General features: G+C 38.6%; 1 pseudogene; it reads left to right on the top strand.

Annotated features, from left to right (window-relative positions):
* The first annotated feature begins 15805 nt into the window (after positions 1-15805).
* On the top strand, positions 15806-16247 carry LOC100348398 (prefoldin subunit 1 pseudogene; annotated as a pseudogene).
* Positions 16248-24187: the final 7940 nt, after the last annotated feature.

Below are 24187 nucleotides of genomic sequence, written 5' to 3'. Positions count from 1 at the left end.
CTCAAATGCCGAATTCACAAGAAGTTTGTTTGTGGGGAACACATCCTGCCTGATGAAACTAGACACAGTAAGATATTTAAGGGTGAGTGGAATGTTTTGTTGCCTTGGGAAAGCCTCTCGCCTAGAACATTCCAAATTGCCAAGACAATGTTTGCAGACTTCAACAAGGAGCCTTTAAGTTCCCCATCCATTTCATCAGGGTCCGTGTGGCTCTATGCGCCTTGTTCACAAGCACCTTAAACAGAGACTCTGCCTGCTGCTCAGACAGAATGAAGCTGGGCTTCAAACTCACTTCGCTCTGTCTGGGCAGGCTGTACTCACCCCCCTTTACCTCTATTCTGTCCACCCTAAAAATAAAAGCTTTCTACTTTTCACAATTGTCTCCTCACCTTCTTGGAACCCTAAAAATCCTAAAACCTAACAAATTCTTCCTTGAAAATCTTTTTTTTTTTTTTTTTTGACAGGCAGAGTTAGACAGAGAGAGAGAGACAGAGAGAAAGGTCTTCTTTTTTATCTGTTGGTTCACTCCCCAATGACTGCTGCAGCCGGCGTGCTGCCAATCTGAAACCAGGAGCCAGGTGCTTCCTCCTGGTCTCCCATGCCGGTGCAGGGCCCAAGCACTTGGGCCAACCTCCACTGCCCTCCCGGGCCACAGCAGAGAGCTGGACTGGGAAGAGGAGCAAACCGGGACAGAATCTGGCACCCCGACTGGGACTAGAACCCAGGGTGCCGGTGCCACAGGTGAAGGATTAGCCAATTGAGCTGTGGCACCAGTCCCTTGAAAATATTGTTTTAACATATGACCACAATATTTTATCTCGCAGTGCACATTAATAGAAAAAGTAAATTGTATATTATTTAAATATATATATCGTACATTTTTCAGATAGTTGTGCTCTTTACAGTTATCAGAAACAGAATTAGTTATCTCCGAACATGATCACGCATTCTCATTTTCCAGGAATTTTTTAGAGGTATTCAAAATCCACTATGGATCTATAATTCCTCAGTTTTTCCTTCTCATTTTTATTTGATCAGCTTTTTGTTATGCACAGTGGTATTGCTGCCTTAGGCAACTCCACTTCAAATAATTACTGGTGTTATTTTCCCCACACTGAAAGCCCTAGCAACAGAGGTCTGTCCAAATAAAAGTTCTGATTCAATTCAAATAAAGACAAGGCCATAGAAAGGAGGTTTCAGAGAGCTTTAAGAGAAGTCTATTGTTTACAATTCTCTGGGACTGAAAGTTTGGAGAGCTTCAAACAGTCTTCCTATTCCTGTAGCTTCAAAGCTGCTTGACTTCACAGCGACACCAATTATGAGGCTGTTGGTTTTTAAGACCATTTTGGAACTGGGGGAAGGAGCTGGCAAACAGACAAGTATAGATGTCAAAAGCTCACTGTTCTTGCAAATTCAGGCTGTTTCTCCTTGCACAGACAATTTTTGGATGTTTTGCAAGCCTCTGCTAATTTTTAGAAATATGGAAAATTGATTCTGATAATTTTGCTAATGTTTTCATTACTTTTAGAGTTGTAGACATTTTTATAATTTCTTGTACTGCCATTACATAAGTATGTCTTCCTTTCACAAAAATATTCTAATGAATATTTATGGAATATTTTATTTAATTTTTAAAATTAAAAACAAAAACGGTGGGGAGTGTTTTGCTGCAGTATGTGTGAAGCCCTGCATGTAATGCCAGGACTCTGTATCAGAGTGCCCTTTGGCGTCTCAGCTCCTTTCCTTCTGATCTAGGTTCTTGTTAACATGTCCTGAGAAGGCAGAGCAAGATGGGCGTTTAGACCCCTGCTACCCATGTGAGAGACATGGACCTGTGTGTTCCTTGATTTCAGGCTCTTGATTTTAGGCTTGCCAAAATCTGGCTGGATGTTGCTGCCATTTAGGGAGTGAACCAATGGATGAAAGAACGATTCTCATTCTCTCTCTCTCTCTCTCTCTCTCTCTTATTGCTAGTATCTCCATCTCTGTGTCATATTTCAAATAAATGAATACTTAATTTTTAAAAGATTCATTTTACTTTATTTTATTTATTTAAAAGACAGAGAGAGATATAGAGAAAGAGAGAAAGGATGCAATAGCTGGGGCTGGGCCAAGCCAAAGCCAGGGGCCTAGAGTTTCTTCTGGGTTTCTCACATTGGTGCAGGGGTCCAAGCACTTGGGCTGTCTTGTGCTGCCTTCCCAGGCATATTACAGGGACCTGGATTGGAAGTGGAACAGCTGAATTTCGAACTGGTGCCCATATTGGATGCCAGTGTCGCAGGCAGAGGCTTAACCCGCTATGTCACAATGCCTACCTCAAATAGATAATTCTTAAAAAAAATGAAAATGTTAATATGGTAAATTGATTCCCAGAACATTTGAATAAATATTTCTCATTACAAAGAATCTTACATTTAAAAGCATGCTTAAATTAGGTTTCTAGGTTAGAAATAAATCTAGCTAATCTAAAAGTCAATAGAATCAACAGAGTAATTACTTTGGGGTTCCTTCCATTTTAAAATAAAAATTAACTGGTTAACTGGTTAAAGTGAAGTGTAAATTAGTTTTCTGGGATCCAAACAGATAATAAACAGCAGAATCAAATGAAAACAGCCTTCTAGAACACTGAGACCCTTGAATTAGCCTAAGTGTCTATATATTGTAGTCTGCTCTTCCACAACCTTTCTTAGTTCCCTTTACTTCTTTATAAGTGCTAATTGTCCTTTTTCATTGATTTATCTTCAATGGACTCACACTTATATTATGCAAACCAAGTTAATTTAGAAGTGATATATATGTAGAAAATTCATATTTATACTATAAAATGGTTCTTGCTTGAAATTATGTTATTTGAACTGTATTGTAATAAGTGAACATCATAACACATAACAACCCCCAAAAATGAGTCCACATGCTCAACGCTCGGAAACCAATTACAGTCATTGAGAATGTAGAAGAAATAAGGTTTTTATCGTGAAGCAAAAAGCAAAGAGCCAGGAAGCTATCTCTTAATTCCCAGGTGCCCTGGAGAGTTAGGAAATAGGGGCTGATGTTGGGGTTGAGGGGTGGGTGTTCAACTCATGTTGAAATCCCTGGTGGGTTTGCCCTGCTCCCGGCTGTCTTTTGAGTATCTAGCAACAATGTGTTCTTTAGGGAAGTCCAATGATATAAAAGTGTCGCGAGTGCTTTTGCTGTCACACAGCTAGACAGTAGCAAGGTGCAATGTACAACTTGTTAGTCACAGGGAAGAAAGGAACTCAAGGACATAAGACTGCCTTCATGATGAAGATTTTTATTGCTTAAATACCAGGGATATTATCACACTTTTCATCTATTTATTTACTGGAGTCAATACACTTATCAATATCAATATGCTTATCAATCTTTTTTTTTTTTTTTTTACAGGCAGAGTGGACAGTGAGAGAGAGAGACAGAGAGAAAGGTCTTCCTTTTGCCGTTGGTTCACCCTCCAATGGCCACCACGGCCGGCGCGCTGCAGCCAGCGCACCGCGCTGATCCGATGGCAGGAGCACTTGGGCCATTCTCCACTGCACTCCTGGGCCACAGCAGAGAGCTGGCCTGGAAGAGGGGCAACCGGGACAGAATCCAGAGCCCCAACCGGGACTAGAACCCGGTGTGCCGGCGCCGCAAGGTGGAGGATTAGCCTAGTGAGCCGTGGCGCCGGCCCGCTTATCAATCTTTACTATTTAACACACTTATCAATAAACTTAACACAACTACTTAACGTGACTTAACTACTTAGCTTAACATAACTACTTATCTTAGATTAACTACTATTTAACTTAACATAACTACTTATCTTGACTTAATTACTATAATAACACTTAACTACCAGAGTAACACTATTTCTTTAATGACTAAAGAACTACTGGAGTCACCATTAATATCAATATCAATAATACTACTTGAACTTAGTCATTAATCCACAGATCACAGCACACAATAATAAAGTAATTTCAAAGACTATCCAATTATAATAGCATTGCTTTTATTCATAGGGTCAAAGCATAGTTATATTACACATGACTATATGTTTAAGCTTATGTTGCACGGAAATAATACTTTTAAGATGAGTTTCTAATAACTACCACACTCAGTATTTTTTTTGCGAAGAACATTCTTTTGATTCCTCTCTATATTTGCATCTAACTGCATCCCATGCAGACATGTTCCTGTGTGTTAATAAGAAGGTTTCTTTGAGCCTTCTTGGCTGCATCTCTGAAGCTCCCAGATGGATTAACAACCAGGATTACCCTTTACAAATGAAGAACTGTAACCTACTTTTTGAAACATATTCATTCTGTAATTAGTGCTGACAGACCACTTTTTAAATAAATTGTGTCATCAAGTGAAGGAATCTCTTTGAAGGTTTAAAAAACAAGCACAACACAACAATGGACATTTTGTTGCTATAAAGACAGTATAAGCATATACTAATATTCTAAGTACATCTGAGATTCAGCATCATGTATTACACTGTTTGTTTGACAAATGAGCAGAGAACAGCATCAGATCCTAGAGCAGCTCTCTGCAATGTCAAAGTCAGCTGGATTAATTCAGTGTCCTATAGATCCTTTCCTTGATTAGGGATGTCATTTTTCCAAACTAGAAAGAAATGAAGACATTATTTGTGAAATTATATGATCCAAAGAGTGGCATTATCATGTACCCCCAGCATGTGTTTATAATAATATGAAATGTGACAATGAAACTTTGAAAGATGGAATATAAGATATAGTTTTATGTTTAAAATTTCTATAAAATTAATTGATAGAAAAACTGGTTCAACCAGGATTGGTAGATTTTCTTAAAATAAATCTAGTGAATCTAAGAGTAACATGGAAGAAAAGGCATGTGTGCATTGTAAAATAAATTGCATTTAAGTATATTCCATAAAAGTACTATAAAAAAGACAGTGTTGTTTAGAAGTAAGTACATGCACAGGCTACACAGCCACACACACACACACAAACACACACATATACACACACACTCACTAACGTCATCTCTGTGAGGACACAGAAGCAATGATATGCCCTTAGCAGAAATCATGCCCTGTGCCCAGAATTTGTGTTCTGAATATAATAGAACTGGGATTGGAAAAAAATGAAACTTAAGGGGGATCACCTTATAGTGCCAAAAGATAGAGCTCAAAAAATAAAAGGGCAGAGGTATGTAAAACAAACAATATCTATATTCCTTAGGAACAGTGGGTTTTTCTACTTTCTACTTGTGGAATTCTTTATTTAGTGGAGGATTTTCCTTGTGATTATGTCATTGCCAAAAATTAAAATAAAAATAAAAAAGTAAGGAGGAGGAGAGTGGGGGTTATGAAAGAAGGGTTGGAAGAATCATTATAAATTTGTATAAATGTAATAAGTGAAATCATTTCTCTCTATACAATTAAATAAATTTATATGAAAAACACACAGGAACCAAACTTAAAGGGTTCCCGAAGGTAAAAGCTGGAATAATTTAATAAATAAAACTAAGATCTTAGCATTAGATTGTAAGGCAAAGAATAATATAAGCATCTATGAGTTTGTACTAATATAAATAAAACATTGAATAATAAGTGCTAGAATAGGGATAAGGCTGGTGAAATGCCCTTTATAAATCTCATGTCTAGAGTAAACACTGAATTTACTGATAATGAGATTTGAAAGAATAGTGATTGGGGAGGAAAATGAAATATCTCTACAATACATGAATAGCATGTTAGCCAGATAATCAAGGTTAATGACCATATCTTCTGAAATAATATACAGAGAAAATACCTTCTTAGATATTCTTTCCCAAATCCCATATTTCAGTCTAAGCATGATGAAAATATCAGTTGAACTCAAATAGAGACACATTCTACCAAATATCTTACAGATTCTCCCTCAAAACTTTCAAACAATGAACACCATGAAAATCTGTCACAAGTCATAGCACATGAAGGAAACAAAATATTAAACACAGCATGTTGCACAAGACCAGATCCTGGAACAGAGAGATTTTGGGGAGATAAGTAGCGAAATCTAAATAAATTTGGAATTTTGTTAATAGTAGTCTATTTTTATTGAGTCACAACAAGAATTTTTAAAGAATCATTTACAACTCTAGAGTGAATATTGTTATAATATGTACAGAAGAATATTGAATATAAGATAGAAAGGAATTGAAGAGGAATGAAAATGTCAAATGATTAACTTTGAACATGATATGGTATATGTAAAAACAGTTAAATTAAAGCTCTAAAATTATAATCCAGGGGACCCATAGAAATTAGAAAAATTCAAATAGCATGAATCTGGAACGCTTAATATGTATTTTAAGTACAGAAGGAGAAGGTATGTTTCAAAATATTAGTGGGTGGCAGAAAAAATATTTAGAATAGGAATAGATATGACAGAGAGAAAAATTCTATTCAGGTATAGTTTTAAAGTCTAAAAATATGTATCATATATTGATCTCTACTGCAAAAGAACAACAGAGAGAGTACAGCATTTGTGACACACTGCAAATAATACCATAACAACATTCAGATTGAAAGTGGAATAAATAATAGATAGGAAAATTCAAGAAAGTACTTCTTTGTCAAGCTAAAGATATTCTATATTGTGATGATGCAAGTAAAGACTAATTCCATGGCTTTTCAATGTAATTTAATTTATTTTAAATTTGAAAGACTAAAGCAAGAATTAGTGTACAAGATATATGATACAGGCTAGATTTATGAATCTGAGCTAATAAGCATAATTGAAATGGAAAGGACAAATTTTACCTGAAAGTTATCAAGCAAGTATAATCATCAACATTTAAAAAATAATTGTATGTTGAGATGGTCAAGATTTTTTCTTAGATTTCTACACTAAAGAATGAGGGAGTAAGATTAAGAGGTAGGAAGGAGGTTAGGGTTTTTTTTGTTGTTGTCATTTGTTTTGTTTTGTTTTGTTTTGTTTTGTTTTGTTTTTCTCCTAAGGAGGGAAGCCAGAATGCTATGGTTAGTATCTTGGGTAGACATATTAGGATTTTGGGGGGAGGATGAATCTGGAGAGGCCTAGAGGAACTTCCTGAGCCTGCCTCAAATTTAAAAACCTGTCTTTAAATTTCAAATCCCTGGCAGTAAACAACCCAGCCCCAGGGTGCTTTTGCCTAAAGATCATTAAGTTGGTATAATAGGAGTGGCTAAAACCCTTTTACATCACATCACCCCACCCCTTGCCCACATCTGCTCTGTACTGCAACCTCCCTTTTACAATAAAATGAGATCCTGCTTCGAAGGGGCTCCCCACCGCATCTGATTGTCCTCCAGGGTTCAGGGAGGCTGGGTGGCGGGTGGCACACTTCCCCTCCTCAGCCAAGGCAAGCTGTGGGCAGCCTGGCTAATTTTCTGGTGGGGATGAGGAAGAGTCACCGCAGCTGGCGCCCAACGTGGGACACACGGGGCACGACCAGGATGTTCGGCTGAGGCCAAGTGGTTTGTCGGGGTAAGTGAAACCCTAAAATGGGTAATGCAACTTTAGCCAAGAATGACCCAGCCCTGAAAGCCCTAAGGCTTATTTATGCTCAGGTCCAGAGGCTTAGAACTCTCAGACAGCTTGGCACTTCAGACCTGGGAAACCATCGTCTCCATTGCCCCCTGGGTGTCTAGCACTAACCTCTTTTCCTGGACCACACGGGCAAGGGTTGAGAAAATAGCCATAGACAGAAACATTTGGGGATCACCCCTCAGCTGGGGTTCTTCCCTACCATCTCTGCTCTCAAAGCCTCATTTCACCAGGAGGGCCTGCTTCCCCTGTAAGGGAACAATGCGGTGAAGCCTCCTCCCTAGCAGGTCCTGATCAGCCATCCCGGGGGGTTGGAGAAGGGCTTGCCCCTTAGTCCCCAGGAGGGTGGGCTGGATCAGGTGTCCACCATGGATGAAAAGCGCAGGGAGGAGGAAGCCTGGGCTGACTTTAGCAAACAGCGAGCAGCTCTGAGCCTGACAAAGGCAGGGGCAGGGGAGGCAGGTGTGGATGTGCTTACAGCCACAGCTCCCCCTCCCCCTGAAAGGGCTCAGGGATAAGCGGAACTTCCTCCCTCCTATGTTCTGCATGTGGCCACTGAGGTGAGGATGGGTGCCAATTCCCCTTATGCAGCTAACAAGGGAGGACCTCAAGTTGAGGTGCGATCCTGGAGGGTATTAGGCCATTGTGTGCATTGGTTCATCCCCCTCCTTCTCCTCGGGTGGGAGGAGGCGATTCACAACCGGCACCAGCTAAAACCCAGGCTTTCCCAGTCAACTTAGGGCCTGGGGGAGCAAGGCCACAAGCATGGTGCCCCTGGGAGGCTAAGAACCTCAAGGAACTCCACTACGCAGTTGCTGAGGACGGCCCCAATTCACCATGGATCGCCTGCTGATGGCCTTTCTCTGTACTCTTCCAGTCAACGTGGCCTGCCACACCCATACAGGCATGGCCAGATATCTCTAGGGAGAGCACTCCCTAGGCTGCTTTTTTCCTCTCCATTTACAATTCAATGCTCTCCACACTAGGAGGGGAAAGGGAAAGTGCCTTTGCCTACTACTGGCCTTACCTAAGGGAATAAAAAGCTCAATCCATTAATCCTTTCCAACCTAATGGGTCTTTCTCTTTACAGTTAATGGAAACCTAAGCAATGGGCTCCTACGCTGATGAGCAGCTCTTATCTGTGCTGCTGTAGCTAACTTATCTGATGAGAGGTGGTTTTTTTTTATTGTTTTGTTTTGTTTTTTTGACAGGCAGAGTGGACAGTGAGAGAGAGAGAGACAGGGAGATTAAGGTCTTCCTTTACCATTGGTTCACCCTCCAATGGCCGCCGCGGCCAGCACACCACGCTGATCCAAAGCCAGGAGCGAGGTGCTTCTCCTGGTCTCCCCTGCAGGTGCAGGGCCCAAGGACTTGGGCCATCCTCCACTGCACTTCCGGGCCACAGCAGAGAGCTGGACTGGAAGAGGGGCAACCGGGAAAGAATCCGGCGCCTGGACCGGGACTAGAACCTAGGGTGCCAGCGCTGCTAGGTGGAGGATTAGCCTATTGAGCCGCGGCGCAGGCCCTGATGAAAGTTCGCACGTGTCTTGAAGGTTTCCCGTTTTATTGGATTTGTTTGTCTTTAATTTTTGAGTGATTACCTGACTGTGATCAGATCTACCCCACAGCCTTGGTTAAAATTCTCAGGTTAAACACTAATTTTTGGCTAAGCAGTTTGACTCTCTAACAGTTTAAATTCTAAATGGAGTCTTCCAACTTTGGGGCTTCCAGTCAGATCCCTGGAACTCTCAAAGGATGGAACTCTAAATTTGTTAAAGTAACAGCTGTTTGAGTCAATTCAAATTATGCAAAGTGTATTATGTTGTTAACTAAATTAAGCCAATACAGATTGGTTCAGAAGATTGGGTTAATGCAAATGCTCTTCGGTTTGCTTTGTTCCCTTGCTCAGTTTTACATGTCTTTAGTATGCTTTAAACTTGTTTCTTTTACAGATCTGTTTTTGCGAAAACTGTAACTGTCTTTTTAACAGTGTCTACTTAATTGGTTACTCTGCCATTTCTAGATTTAGGTCCTGTAAGCTCTTTTTAACTCTGTTAAATAGTTCTGAGTTATGTGAGGATTTTGTGTGCTAACTCTTATGTTCAAGGTTTTTATTTCTGGTTTATTTAACCACGAGAGACCTAAAATTCATGTTTTGCCAAGGTAATCTATTGTGTACTCTACTGTCTCTGTTAAGTTTAAATTAAAAAAAAAGCATTAAGTCTTAAAAAACTATGTTAAATATCATTATGATTAGATCTTGTCTAAAGGTGTTAAAATCGCCCTAATTAAATAAATGGCTGTCATTTGAAAATGTTAAGAAATTCTATTTTAACCAGATACTCTAAGTTTTCTTGGCACCTTTAACAAACTTTCTAAAAATCAAAGTTCTAAATTCTCTAAACTTTTGGTATCTCCAAAAGGGCCCCTGGAGATTTCAAAAGATCTATCTCTCATCTTACAAAGATAACAACCAATCGGGATGTTTAGATTAAAAGTGCTGCCAAGATGTAAAGTTATTCAACACTCTACTAAAATTCCTCACAACCCACAAGGACAGGCTACTGTGGAAAGAAACCATCAATACCTCAAGGAACAGTTAGTATAATAGGAGTGGCTAAAACTCTTTTACATCACATCACCCCACCCCTTGTTTTCATCCACTCTGTACTGCAGTTATATAAACACCCGCCTTTTACAATAAAATGAGATCCTGCTTCAACTGGGCTCCCCACCACAGCTGATTGTCCTCCGGGGTTCACGGAGGCTAAGTGGCGGTTGACGCACTTCCCCTCCTGGGCCAAGGCAAGCTGTGAGCAGCCTGCCTAATTCTCTGGTGGTGACAAGGGGTGGTGACAAGGAGGAAGAGTCACTGCAAGGGTTCTTCAAAAAGTTCACAGAAAACGTGTATTGAAAAAACAACTGTGTGTGGGTTAAAATATGTTTTTAACCACCAAAATAACTTATGTTTTAATTTATTTTTCTGTGGAATTTTTGGAGTAGGCTTGTAGACATGGTGATAGTCTGCTGGAAAGTAAAGGCACACTTGGTGAACATCTATTCACACCAGCTTCTTCCTTGTCTTTTTTTTTTTTTTTTTTTTTTTTTTTTTTTTTTTTTTCTGGACAGGCAGAGTGGACAGTGAAAGAAAGAGAGACAGAGAGAAGGGTCTTCCTTGTCCATTGGTTCACCCTTCAATGGCTGCTGCGGCCGGCGCACCACGCTGAGCGCACCACCCTGATCCGAAGGCAGGAGCCAGGTTTCTCTCCTGGTCTCCCAAGCGGGTGCAGGGCCCAAGCACTTGGGCCATCCTCCACTGCACTCCCTGGAACACAGCAGAGAGCTGGACTGGAAGAGGAGCAACCGGGACAGAACCAGCGCCTGGACTGGGACTAGAACCCGGGGTGTGCCGGCACCGCAGGCAGAGGATTAGCCTATTGAGCCGCAGCTCCAGCCTTCCTTGTCTTTTATTTCTGGGAAACTAAAATCAAAAGAAGCTGTTGTGATAATGCTCCAGCCAGTGACATCAGGTAGAGCTTCCCCTTACAAAGGAGGAATAAGATCTTTATTAGAGAAAGCACCTGTCTCTTTGCCCTTTTCCTCAGGAAACTCTGATAGTTGGCTGCCATAGACTCCACCATTTTATGAAAGTGAGATAGAACACATGCAAGAAATTACAATAAACATTGTCATATGGTACAACCGAAGCAGTATCTGGCTGGATTAAAAAATGTGGTATTGAAGCAAATATTAGTTGAATATTATCTTCCTTGTAATCTCCTTATGTTTTCGATGGGATACCATAGAAGAGAAGAAATGCCCATCAAATCACCTAAGATTAGGTAGAGTTCTAGAAAATTCCATACAACAGGAAAATATAACATGACATAAGAAAGTGTTAATTGCATATCCTCTCATTTTTCTGTTTCTTCAAGTCAGGCAAAAATAAAAAAAAAATCAGCTTTAATATATAGTACAAACATTAACTTCTTACTAACTGCATGCATATATAAAATCAACAAAAACATTTTTGTAGAAGGATTGAAACATTTAAGCCCTACAGTCCCATAAAAAACTAACTGTGCTTACCACCAGCTAGTTAACACTAGCATGTTAACCCCAAGTAAAAAGCAAGATATTTATCTGATTAAAAGAACATACTGGTAACTGGACTCCAGTGAATATCCAGTACTACTTTATTTACCATGATAGGAGTGATATTAAAAGTGCCTCTGTAGAAACTTGTGAATGCAATTTATACTGGAGCTCTGTGTTATTTAATTGCATGTGGTTCTTAGTACAGAACATGGTTTTACAAACATTTTTAAAGCTATCAGAAATAACCAGCTAAATGCAATGTACTGTATACACAACATTAAAAAGTAACAATTTTGGTGGTGTGGCATAGTGGGTTAAGCTGTTGCCTGCAGTGTTGGCATCCCATGGGAATATTTGTTAGAGTCCCAGCTACTCCATTTGCTATCCAGCTGCCTGATAATGTACCTGGGAAAGCAGTAGAGAATGAACCAAATACTCTGGTCCCTGCACCCATGCAGGAGACCTGGAAGAAGCTCCTGGCTTTGGACTAGCATAGCTCTTGCTGTGGAGGCCATTTGGGGAGTAAATCAGCAGTTGGAAGACCTCTCTCTCTCTTTCTCTGTAACTCTGACTTTAAAATAAATGTATCTTAAAAAAAAAAGAGAACAGTTTTCAATTTTAATGTAAGCTATAATTTTACTATTCTACCATTATAGTTTTAATCATAATCACTTTTTTTCCTGTGTAGATGTCATGTATTACTTACAAATGCTTACAAATACTTACAAATTACTTATTACTTACAAATACATTTATAACTCATGTAGTTAGGACTTCTTTTTGTCAACATATGATGGAAAGAATCTATGGTAACTTTGAGTGGATATTTAAAGTTGTACCATCAAAGTAGAGAGCAGTGGAGAGTTATACAATTAATCTAGACTTCTGTGGTTAAACTTTTAAGAGTTTCACTCAAGTCTAATCTTCCTGTAAGCCAAGGACAAAATGAAACTACAATGGTAATGCATCTCAGTTTTCAAAGAGAAAATAACATCACTCATTGTTTAGTCAAGAGAATACTGTTCAATTGAGAAGAGTGTACATATATGTGCATTTTGTGTATTTCAACATAAATTAAGTAAAATGCACTGAATTTTCAATGGGGTATTAAATATAATATGTAGAGAAGTATACAACTTGAGAATATTTCTTGTAAACTCAGTAAATACAACATAGTATGAAAAAAGATAGTTATCAATTCTTAGATGTCCATACTGATATCTGTGAATATTATATTCATATAGTAAATATAAGAGAAATTAGAGATTAATAGTTTGTCTTATAGCTATGTCTAGGTTTATTTATAAGATTTGATTTTAAACATTACACATTTATTTTTGTGATGACAACATTAAATGTGGCAGCAGAACGTTTGGGTCTACTTCTCATTCCACTTGAACATTGATGTGTGCAAAAGCTGTACCAGTAATGTTAATCAATGCATAAAGCTAGCACTACCAATCCATATTTCACCTGGATGGAGACAAGGAATGGTGGACCAGCGTTAATATGTGGCTGTGCTCATCTGGATTGCAGTCAGTTTAATTTAAGCAGAAGCTGAGTAGATCATTTATCAGGATTGAATGTATTACTGTAATTCATTGCTGTGATTGTAGGGAAACAGCAGTGGTATAGATGTGTGGCTGTAACTCATAATGACACAACCTGGCTGCTTGCTTTCTATAGTGCTATTTTCAGCTAGAACAGTTTTTATCTCAGAAATTTTAGCACAGCATTGACTTATTTTAAAAGTGTGCTCAAATAAACAAAGTGTCATCTTCTAGAACATATTGAGAAAGATTAAAAATGTGTCAATTCATTTCAAAATAATAGAAGTGCTTGTAAGATAAATATATTATGCTGATCACTGCTCCTGTCACTTCCTGACAAATCACTGCATTTTCTATCCTAGGACAGAAAAACTCTGGCTTCAGACCTCCCTTGATATGTGCATAACATCTTAGAGAATTTAAGTATTTCAGTCTGGATGTGCCTATTCTGTTTACAATTCAATTCTGAAGTATTATAGTTAATTCCCATTGCACAGAGCCCTTCTTATCAGTAAAACTGGAATTGATCCAGTTATATAATTTGCTTCTCTTCCAAAATTATTTGCCTGAAATATAATTAAAATAATAGGAAAACTTTTTTCTATTTTTTATATTCTGATTCATTCATTCATGGAAAGCTTTATTGAGAAGTTACTCCCACTGTGCATGTATTCTCTTCACTTTGTAAAAATAAAAAAATACAATTTACTATATTAACCATTTTACGTGTGCAGTTAAGTTTTATTAAGTACATTCCCAGTATTGTGTCCTTGTAAGCACATTTGAATATTTATCAATTTCAATCCTTTTCATTGTAAGCTGCTCTGTTAAGCATGATCTTCCTTAGGAATCTATAGATATCTCTCCATCTCACAAATCCAGGTCTCTAAGAACTTTGATAATTTTTAAAAATTTCTTTCATTGTCTGATGACTACAGCTGTACCATTTTACAGACAATCAACAGAATATTTTGAAAAGAGCAAATCATAGTGCACTAGTCCACTTTTTTGTTAACATAATAGAATACCTGAGGATGAATATTTATGAAGAAAAGAGGTTTACTTAGCTCAGAGTTTTGGAGACTAAAAGTTCAATCAATAGTCTGGCAAGGTACCCTTGGCTGCTTTATTTTATGATGATGGCATCACTGTGGGCCTGAGAGAGACTGGGCCCCCTAATCCCTGCAGAGGGCATATTCCCGATTGACCTAAGGGCTTTTCCCTAGACTTCATCTCTTAAAGGGCCCATACTGCCTCCCGGTATTGCCACATTGGGCTTCCAGGAGTCTGGTGCTCTATCTGGGTCATGTAAAGTGGCAGGGAACCTAGTACTGGAGCCATCACTGACTGTCACCTATTGTATACATTAGAAGAAACAGAACCAGGAGCAAAACAGAGTCATGAACACAGTCCTCAGGATGTGGGGTTACAGACATATTAATCACTGCGCCACAAAAACCCACTGGCACTTCCTCCTTGTAAAAAAAAAAAAGCGTTTATTTCTATTTCGAATAAAGTACACATACACACACACACAGAGGTTTCTTTGATTTGATTGATGTCTATTTCTATGATAATAATCATAACCACACTTTGTCTTGAGATATTTCCCAGTTCTGCTATATCATTGCTTCTGTCTTTTTTGAAGCAAAAGGGCATTTTGAGACTAAAAGTGTTCAATGGGAGAGCCTTGGTCCTCATTAAATATTTGTTATATGGCCCTTTGGTCATTTGAGATGTATTAGCTATAGTTATAAAATACATGTTCTTAGTCTGATCACTGTTGCAGATTAAATTTAAATTGAACTTTCCACTTTAGAATTTTTACAACTTTCAAAGCTGTCAGCTCTTCCAATATAGCAAACCTGAATTTCTGGAACTTTTCTATTACCATTCTGGTCTCTTTCCAAAGCAATCAGTTCTTTTTTGAACTCCTGTCTTTTAATAATAACTTGTGAAGCATAGTCAATAACCAACACATACTACATAATGTTCCATATTTGAATTTCTTCCCTTGGGCCACAGTTTGGTGTATGACCAAATTGAAATAGCAGCTTTCAACTTATAAAATAATTTAAATTAAAATGTAGCTTAAATTGGCTTAAAATTTGATTAATATAAAAGATTGTGTATTTAAAGAAACATTTTAAATGTCACCATTCTCAGCTTAAGGATTGCGTCAGTCTTTTCCACTTGGATATATTTTTCTGGTTTCCATGGTAGGAAAACCGTAACATAAAACTTCCAGCTACTGAAGCTGAAATTATTACATTTAGTGAGCCTGTGATGAACTGTTCCATCAAAGGCTTAGGTGTTAATATTTATATGCATTTAGTGAATCAGGATATGAGAGCTTAAAATCAAAACGTCTAACAACATAGTATGGTGGTCCAATAAGATTTTGGGTTCTAGATGGGTTTGGAAAAGATCAGACAAAAGACCTTTCCAAAGACAGGCGGAAAGCATCACAAATGAACATTAACAGGATTTCAGAGGCTTTCATGGAAAAGCCTTGGTCTTTCTCTGATATTGGCACATGGAAAACATAGACATATTGTAACCAATATCCAGAGTTGAAATAAAACTTAAGAAATGTTTAGAATGCGCAGGCGCAGATGGGGGCATCAAGATGGCGGCCCCGTGGATCTGGAGTTGAAGAAGGCCTTCACAGAGCTTCAAGCCAAAGTTATTGCCACTCAACAGAAAGTGAGGCTTGCAGACATGCAGATTGAGCAACTGAACAGAACGAAAAACATGCACATCTTACAGATAAAGAAATTATGACTTTGGTAGATGAGACTAACATGTATGAAAGCGCAGGAAGAATGTTCTTCAATCCAAGGAGGTAATTCACAATCAGCTGTTAGGGAAACAAAAAATAGCAGAAGAAAAAATTAAAGAACTAGAACAGCAAAAGTCCTACCTGGAGCGGAGCGTTAAGGAAGCAGAGGACAACATCCGGGAGATGCTGATGGTGAAGGGCACAGGAGGACCCTCTGAGGGATGCTCCTCCTCCTGTCCCTCCCATTCTGGCAAGGGCTGAGGGGCCCGTGCAGGGAGCAGCCCCCTTCTGAGGGACATTTTGTCTGCATGGCCTAGCACCCCCACATCTTCTGCATCACTCTGCACCCCCTTCAGGGTCCTCCCTGTGTCCTTTGTTTATCCTGGCTCTGCCACTCCTGCCCAGGCCCCTCCTCTCTCCTGAGTCCTGAATTCCTGGGAGAGAGAAGAGTGGGCCCACCGCTAAGCACATGGGTCAGCCAATCAAAGGCATCTGTGCCACTCCACTCAGCCTGAGAACAGAGCAGGAGAGGCGGTGGCCGTCTCTGCCTCAGCTGCCTGTCCCTCCACATTGAAGCCTTTTCCTCCTTGGGGAGTGGGTCCCGCCCTCCCCACTTCCCCTCCTAGACCTGATGTACACACACACACACACCCTGCACTGGTTCCTCCAGGGCAGCCTGCCTGGAGATTCCTGTCCCGCTTCCTCCTACACGTGGTAACGAAGCTCCCAGCAAGCAGCAGCTTCCAGGCTGTGCTGTTGGACAATGTCTTAGGGTGGACACGAAATCCTCCAGGCTCATGGGCGGCCGCCGTGTGCTGGAGCTGGCTTGTCCCGGCTCAGGAGAGCCAATGATTCGATTTTCAGGAATTTTGTTGCAAGCTAGTTTTCGTGAAACAGAACCGTTACTAAAAATTAAACTCTGTGAATTTTCAAATTATATCAAAAGCAAAGATAATAAACATTTGCAATTCAAAAAAAAAAAGAAATTTTTAAACACCGCTGTTTAAAAATTGCATTGCTCAGTAAATTCACAAAGGGATTATAGAAAATCATTATATGGACTGCAGGGTGGTTAATTTTGTGTGTTAACTTGACTACTTATGCTGCCCAGTTGTTTAATCACACAGCAGTCTAGAAGTTTCTGTAAAAGTATTTTATACATGTGACTAATATAAATCAAGAGATTACAAATAGCAGATTCACCGCCATAATGTCAATAGGATTCATTAAATCAGCTGAAGTCTTCAAGAGCAAAGAATGAGGTTTCTTAGAGACATTGGACTCTAGATGGAATTATAAAAATCTCACTCGTCTGGGCTACTCTACATACTATTTATTCAAGATGACATCAACTCTCACCTGAGCTTCCAGCCTGACAGCTTCCCCTACACATTTGCCTTTAAGTGCTTTATAAGTGTTATAATCAAATGAATAAAGCACTTATAAATACCTACATGCCACACACATAAAGTAGCATCCACACATTTTATAATGTATATTTCCACATGTGAGGGAAAAATTGTGGTATTTTGTCTTTCTGTATATGGCTTATTTTGCTAATTATGGAAACAAATTTGTTAAAATTAATTTTACCTTGCGTTTTAGCATTTATTTACTTATGTATTTGAAAGACAAAATGAGAGAGAGGGAGACTGATCTTCCACTCAGTGTTTCACTCCCTCAGCTGTCCCTCTGCCTCCTTTGCTTGTGACATGTAAACAGCTTTCCTCTAAGCAATTCCAACTTAAGACTAATTGGTCACATCCCAAGTTAACAGACCCTATTTTGTCTATTTATAGTTTAAGTTATGAAATAGAAAAAAAAAACTGCTTGTATATTACAGAAAGGCACCACGAGAACAGGGAATGAAAGATGTCAATGTATGGCCTACTATGAGACATAAATGTGGTATTTGAAAGCAAATGCTATAGTGCATTTTTGTGAATATAGAAAATAAATCTCAATCTCAAAGAAATTGCTGAACATTCCCACAGAAAGAATATTTGTGTCAGGTCCCTAAAGGACCTAATGTGTGGCACAAAAATGAAAGATGTACCAAAACTGCCATTTTTGAATTATCATTCAGATCTTATCATATAAAATTACTGCTTTAATTGTTTCATACCCAGTTAAATTTGAACTATGCCTTAAAGGATTTATTAATCTTCTGAGACAAAGTACAGCTTTGTATTCCCTGTACTTCTTACATAAATTTATCTTCAAGCTCTGAAATTAACAAATAGCCAACAGCAAAGAAGGGAGATTTACACTGATATGGTCGCAATATAAATTTTATTGATGGCCGGCGCCGCGGCTCACTAGGCTAATCCTCCGCCTAGCGGCGCCGGCACACCAGGTTCTAGTCCCGGTCGGGGCGCCGGATTCTGTCCCGGTTGCCCCTCTTCCAGGCCAGCTCTCTGCTGTGGCCAGGGAGTGCAGTGGAGGATGGCCCAAGTGCTTGGGCCCTGCACCCCATGGGAGACCAGGAAAAGCACCTGGCTCCTGGCTCCTGCTATCGGATCAGCGCGGTGCGCCGGCCGCAGCGCGCTGGCTGCGGCGGCCATTGGAGGGTGAACCAACGGCAAAGGAAGACCTTTCTCTCTGTCTCTCTCTCTCACTGTCCACTCTGCCTGTCAAAAAAAAAAAAAATTTATTGATGAATGTATTAGTTACTTTTTTCCTAACATGCAATCTTAACTATCACTGAGTGGTACAGTTTTGATAAAATTTAGGGAAGTGAGGCCTTTAAACAAGTCAGGCCCAGCAGGTGGGTGCGGACTGCAGATATTTTCAAACCACCCAGAATACAACTTCCTTCATGAAGGAATCCAAAAGTTTATTCAATTTCCTTATTGTGGTTAAAAAAATACACAAAAAGACCAAATGCTCTAGAGAAATATCCCGGGGTATAATTTTAAGGGGGAATGGAAGACTGAATATCTAGTTATTCGTAAGCTAAAACTCTGGAGAAACATCAATATTCTATTATTAAATATTTCAACATTTCATATAGCAGAGATAGTAATTTAGAACAGAAATCTAAAATAGGACAAAATATCCATTTAAGCCTTTTAAAGTGAAGACAATGTGTAAAGTTAATATAGCAAAAAATAAATCTTTCATCAGGAACGTAACTCATGCTTCTTCAAAATTATAAATCTAGCTGCAATATTAATATTTCTAGGCTATTATAAAGATATTTTCTGTACCAGGGTTAAAGCAATTATTCACTCAATATATCTTATTTCATCTGATTGCCTTTCCTTTTCAATTATAAGTCATCAAGTGGCACTTTCCTTCTGAGCCGAAGACCTTATTAAAAATTAAATCAGATGATGAAAATCTCTAAATAAATATACGATCTTTAAATTCTTATAATTGCTAGCTTTAATGTCAGCCTATTACCTTTTGGTTTTGTTAGGGCTTGCCTTTTTTTTTTTCTTTCTTAAGATCCATTTATTTGTGTGAAAGGCTGAGTGAGAGAGAGAGAGAGAGAGAATCTTCCATCTGCTGGTTCACTCTCCAAATGACTGTATAGCTATGATTGGGCCAGAGAGTACCCTGGAATCTGGAACTCCATCACGATTTCCCATATGAGTGACATGGGCACAAGCACACAGGCCCATCTCTGCTGCTTTCCCAGATACATTGGCAGGGAACTGGAATGTAAGTGGAGCAACATGGACTGGAACCATTGTTCATATGGTGTTCATATGTTGGCTTGACTTGCTATACCACAAATCAAATCCCCAGGGTTGTCTTTATACAATAGCTATTTTCCAGCAACTTTATAGTACCTGTCAGCCAATAACACAGAGTGGTAAGTGTCTGACTGCCATGAAGTAAGGGGCTGAGTGGCCATCCCAAATATTTGAAAGTTCAGGTTTATGAGATTCAGCGGACATCTTGAACTATCCACTGATTCCCTCAACCTAGATGTTGATGGCGTTTCATTAGGAATATTTGGGGAAAGTTTCAGTCCTTACAACTTCCATGCTACTGGAATATGGAGAAAAAAAGCAACCAGAAGAATACATATAGCGTGCTTCCTCATCTTGTGATGTTACACAGGTGAAAAACAAATGTCTTGGGGTAGAGTAAAGATTAAAAACCTTCAATGTTGACTCTCCTTCCCAGAAAACTTTCCTGCTCAGAAAGTGGCAGAGTACTTGGGGCAGAAGTGTTAGCACCTGTAATAGAAATGAGTAATTTAGTGGTCCAATATAGTGTTAAAGGCTATGTTCTATGCATCCAACAGAGAGGAAACATTGGAGTTTCCATGAAACAATCACAAGTTCACCTCATTAGTCAACTTGAAATGCAGAGTTACAGAGAGTGAGAGACACACAGAGTGATTTCACATCCTGTGTTTCATTCCCCAAATATCTGCAATGGCTGGGGCTGAACTAAGCAGAAACCAAGAGTCTGGAACTCCATCCCGGTCTCCCATGTGGGTAGCAGGGGTGCAAACATTTGGATCATCTTCTTGTGCTTTCACAGATGCACTATCAGGGTGAAGGATTTAGAATAGTGCAGCTGGGACTTGAACTCAAGCTCATATGGAATTCTTGCATCACAAGTGGCAGCTTAATCCACTATACCAGAATGTCAGCCGCTGTAGAGTGGTCTTAAAGCATACAGTGGATGTGGCTGGGATGGGTTCATTTACTTCCCATCCAATGTTTTGGCCCTTTGAAGTTCACAATAACTGCTTTTCACAAAATTTTACTTCAAATTACCTGACAAAAGTTTCTGTTCCTCCTATTTAATTGAGTGATTTGAAGAATTCTCAAGGAGAAATTATAGAGGCCAAACAAAATAAACTCTAAAATGTGCCCTTTAAATAGAGTGTTTTCATTTCATTCCTCATTCTTGAGATTCAAGGACTAAATATACTGTAGGTTTACTTGGAGGATAATACAATACCTAATAATTTTTCTAAGTTGTCTGTCTTACATAATTTGTCCCTCTCATTTATAGTGAAGAATACAAGCAAGAATATTAAAGCACTGTTAATATTCTTCAAAACCTGTCATTTTTCTCAATGGCTATTGCAAAATATTACATGCATTTTTTACACTTAAATTTGAACGGTTTTATAATGCTGGAGCATTTACTAGCATGCATGTTTTTCACTCTAAAACTGTAATTGGTCCATGTGAATCAAGAACATGAAGACAATATGTATAACTCGACTTAGCATGAATCCACATTTATTATTTCATTTAAATAATTCCTATCAATAATGAAATTTATATGACTACTGGTCAGCCTAATTTGTCTCCTCACTTGAGTAAGTTACTGCATTTGAAAAACTGCTAAGAATGACCATTATTCTCAATACTTCTGGCCTACTGCCAGAGATGACCATTAAAAATCATTTACTGTTGCAAATGTGTTACCTAGGGATTATACATGTGAAACTATATAGTCTTATTGTTTTTAGGTTCCTTTTTGACACAATCTCTATCTCTAGACAATAGTAACAAACAGGATGCATATAATTTACATTCAAAGATCTGAACTGCACTGACATCTGTTAGTTCTACTTACAGAAGTAGGTCTTAAATGGATCAGAAACAGATTGACCACAACTATTTTCAAGATAGGCATATGAGTAATTACATAAAAATACACCATGATATCCCTCCCCTTTTAAAACTTATATTAACTAGGAAAGAACTACACAATATTACAGGAGGAACTCAAAATTCATTCAAAACAAAGAACTGCTTTCTATGATCAAAACTTAAAAATATTTATATAACTTTATTTACTTGAAATTAATGACAATAAAGATTTCTCTTCAAAACTGAGGCACTTTCTTAAGAGTAACACCTATTAATGAGCTAGAAAAAAATCAGGCAAAATTAAATATTTTTCAGTGATGCAGGATGTACAGTTATAATGTTTTATATTACAGAAGGTTTGTTCAGTGTTAGAGAATGTTAATATGCATGTTTGTAGAAACATTGCTTCTTCCAAAGCACGCTCAGTGAGGATACATCCTTCTGGACACAGGGTGTGGCCACAGTTACTGATTAACGATAGTAAATGACCTATTACCAAGTAGAGCATTGAGTTCTCACAGGAATGTTGGTTCCCATGAACACATGCAGCTGCTTTCCCAGACTTGCTTGCCTAGTAAACCAAATCACAAGGCACCAAACCAATGCCTTGACAATCACATTCTGAAAATTATCAAGCAATGCTACAAGTACTCTTACAGTTATATAAGGACGTGCATGCACTATACAAAAGGCTGATGTAATCCTTGTCAATCAAAGAGACATGCTGGGAATTTGCCAGTGGTGCTGTCCTGTCTCTCCTTTTGCTTGCTATATCCCGACACAGATTCATACAACAATTCAAATTTTTTCATGTTTATAATCATTCATACACAGGTTGCTTTATATTTTTCTTTTTCTGACACATTTTTTTCTGGACAATACTTCATTTTCTCATTTTTTAGTGTAACTCATGTTAAATGACTAAATCTCTTTATAATTTAGTTATTTGTTATTATAAAATCTTTCTAAATTTTAAATTTATATATTATAGGTATTGTGTTCATTCAAAATGAAACTGGAGCAAACTCAGTATCTAGCAACTGATTAACAAGTATGATTTACAATAATCATCTGACTTGAAAACATGCCACAAAGGTAAATCAAAACAGCACAGTAGTGACATAAAAAGACATGCAGAGGCAGGCACCATGGCTCACTAGGCTAATCCTCCACCTGCAGTGCTGGCACCCTGGGTTCTTGTCCCGGTCAGGGTGCTAGATTCTTTCCCGGTTGCTCCTCTTCCAGTCCAGCTCTCTGCTGTGGCCCAGGAGTGCAGTGGAGGATGGCCCAAGTGCTCGGGTCCTGACCCGCTTGGGATACTAGGAGGAAGCACCTGGCTCCTGGCAATCATTTGTCTCTCTTTCTCACTGTCTAACTCTGCCTGTCAAAACAAACAAAAACAAACAAACAAAAAGACATGTAGAGCAATGGGACAAAATAGAGACTCTAGAAGTAAACCCACATATCTACAGCCAAATTTCCTAGACTAGAATACTAAGAACATATATTCACAGTGGAGAAATGAAAATTTCTTCAATAAGTGATGCTAGGACATTGTATACTCACGTGCCAAAGAATGAGGGCAGATTTCTCTCTGTCACCATGTACAAAAGTTAATTCAGAATGGATGAAAAATTTGGTGTAAATAAAACTATAACATTACCAGAAAAAAACATTGGGAAAACATTTGAGGACATCGACCAGGGAAAATTTTTAGATAAAACCTCGGATGCATAGGAAATAATAAAAAAAAAAAAAATAGACCAAATGGGTAACACAATTTGCTACAATATGGATGGAACTATTGAGATGATTGTGCTCTGTGAAATACAGCAGGGGCAGAAAGACAAATACCACATATGTGGAATCCAAAATGTTGACCTTAAAGTCTTTTAGAGTAAAGGGATCAGTATTGTGGCATAGCACATTAAACTGCTGCTTGTGACTCTGGCTCCCCGTGTAAGAGTGATGGTTCAAGTCCTGGTCAGTCCACTTCCTACCCAACTTAAAGTTTGCACAATGCACGCATGTATGTAAACTGAGAGGCAATGGAGCATAGGTCAACAATTTTATTCCTGCCACCCACATGAGAGACCCTGGTCCCAAACTTCAGCCAGGCTAAAACCTGGTTATTATGGCCATTTGAGGAGTGAACCAGCAGATGGAAAATGAATCCATGCCCCACTAATTTGGCTTTTCAATTAAGCACATAAGTAAATACTGCAAAAGAGAGTTCAAACTAGCATAGTGAATATAGATGCTAGGAAAGGCAGGGTAAAGATAAGGATAGGAATAGTTTGATGGAAGGGTAAAGTTATCGCTAGTTAAGAGAAATGAGTGCTGATATTCTATTACATTTTAGGATTCTATAGATAATGCTAATGTACTATGCATTTCAAAATTTAGAAGAAAGCATAAATATTTGGGGAGACAGACAGGTTTGATCTGATTTAACAATTGTACAATGTAGGTATGTATCAAAACATTACATGATACCCTGTAAATATGTAAAACCTTTTACACAATGTCATGAAGATTAAAATGTGTTAATTTAATTAACTTTTACTCATTACTTATAAAACTTTAATATACAGAATAATTTATATCCCAAGATACTATTTTTATTTAATC

Source organism: Oryctolagus cuniculus, chromosome 9 (genome assembly GCF_964237555.1).
Source record: "Oryctolagus cuniculus chromosome 9, mOryCun1.1, whole genome shotgun sequence".
NCBI classification, from domain to species: Eukaryota; Metazoa; Chordata; class Mammalia; order Lagomorpha; family Leporidae; genus Oryctolagus; species Oryctolagus cuniculus.
The sequence above is the reverse complement of the archived record's forward strand: the minus strand, read 5'-3'. Positions and strand labels throughout refer to the sequence as shown.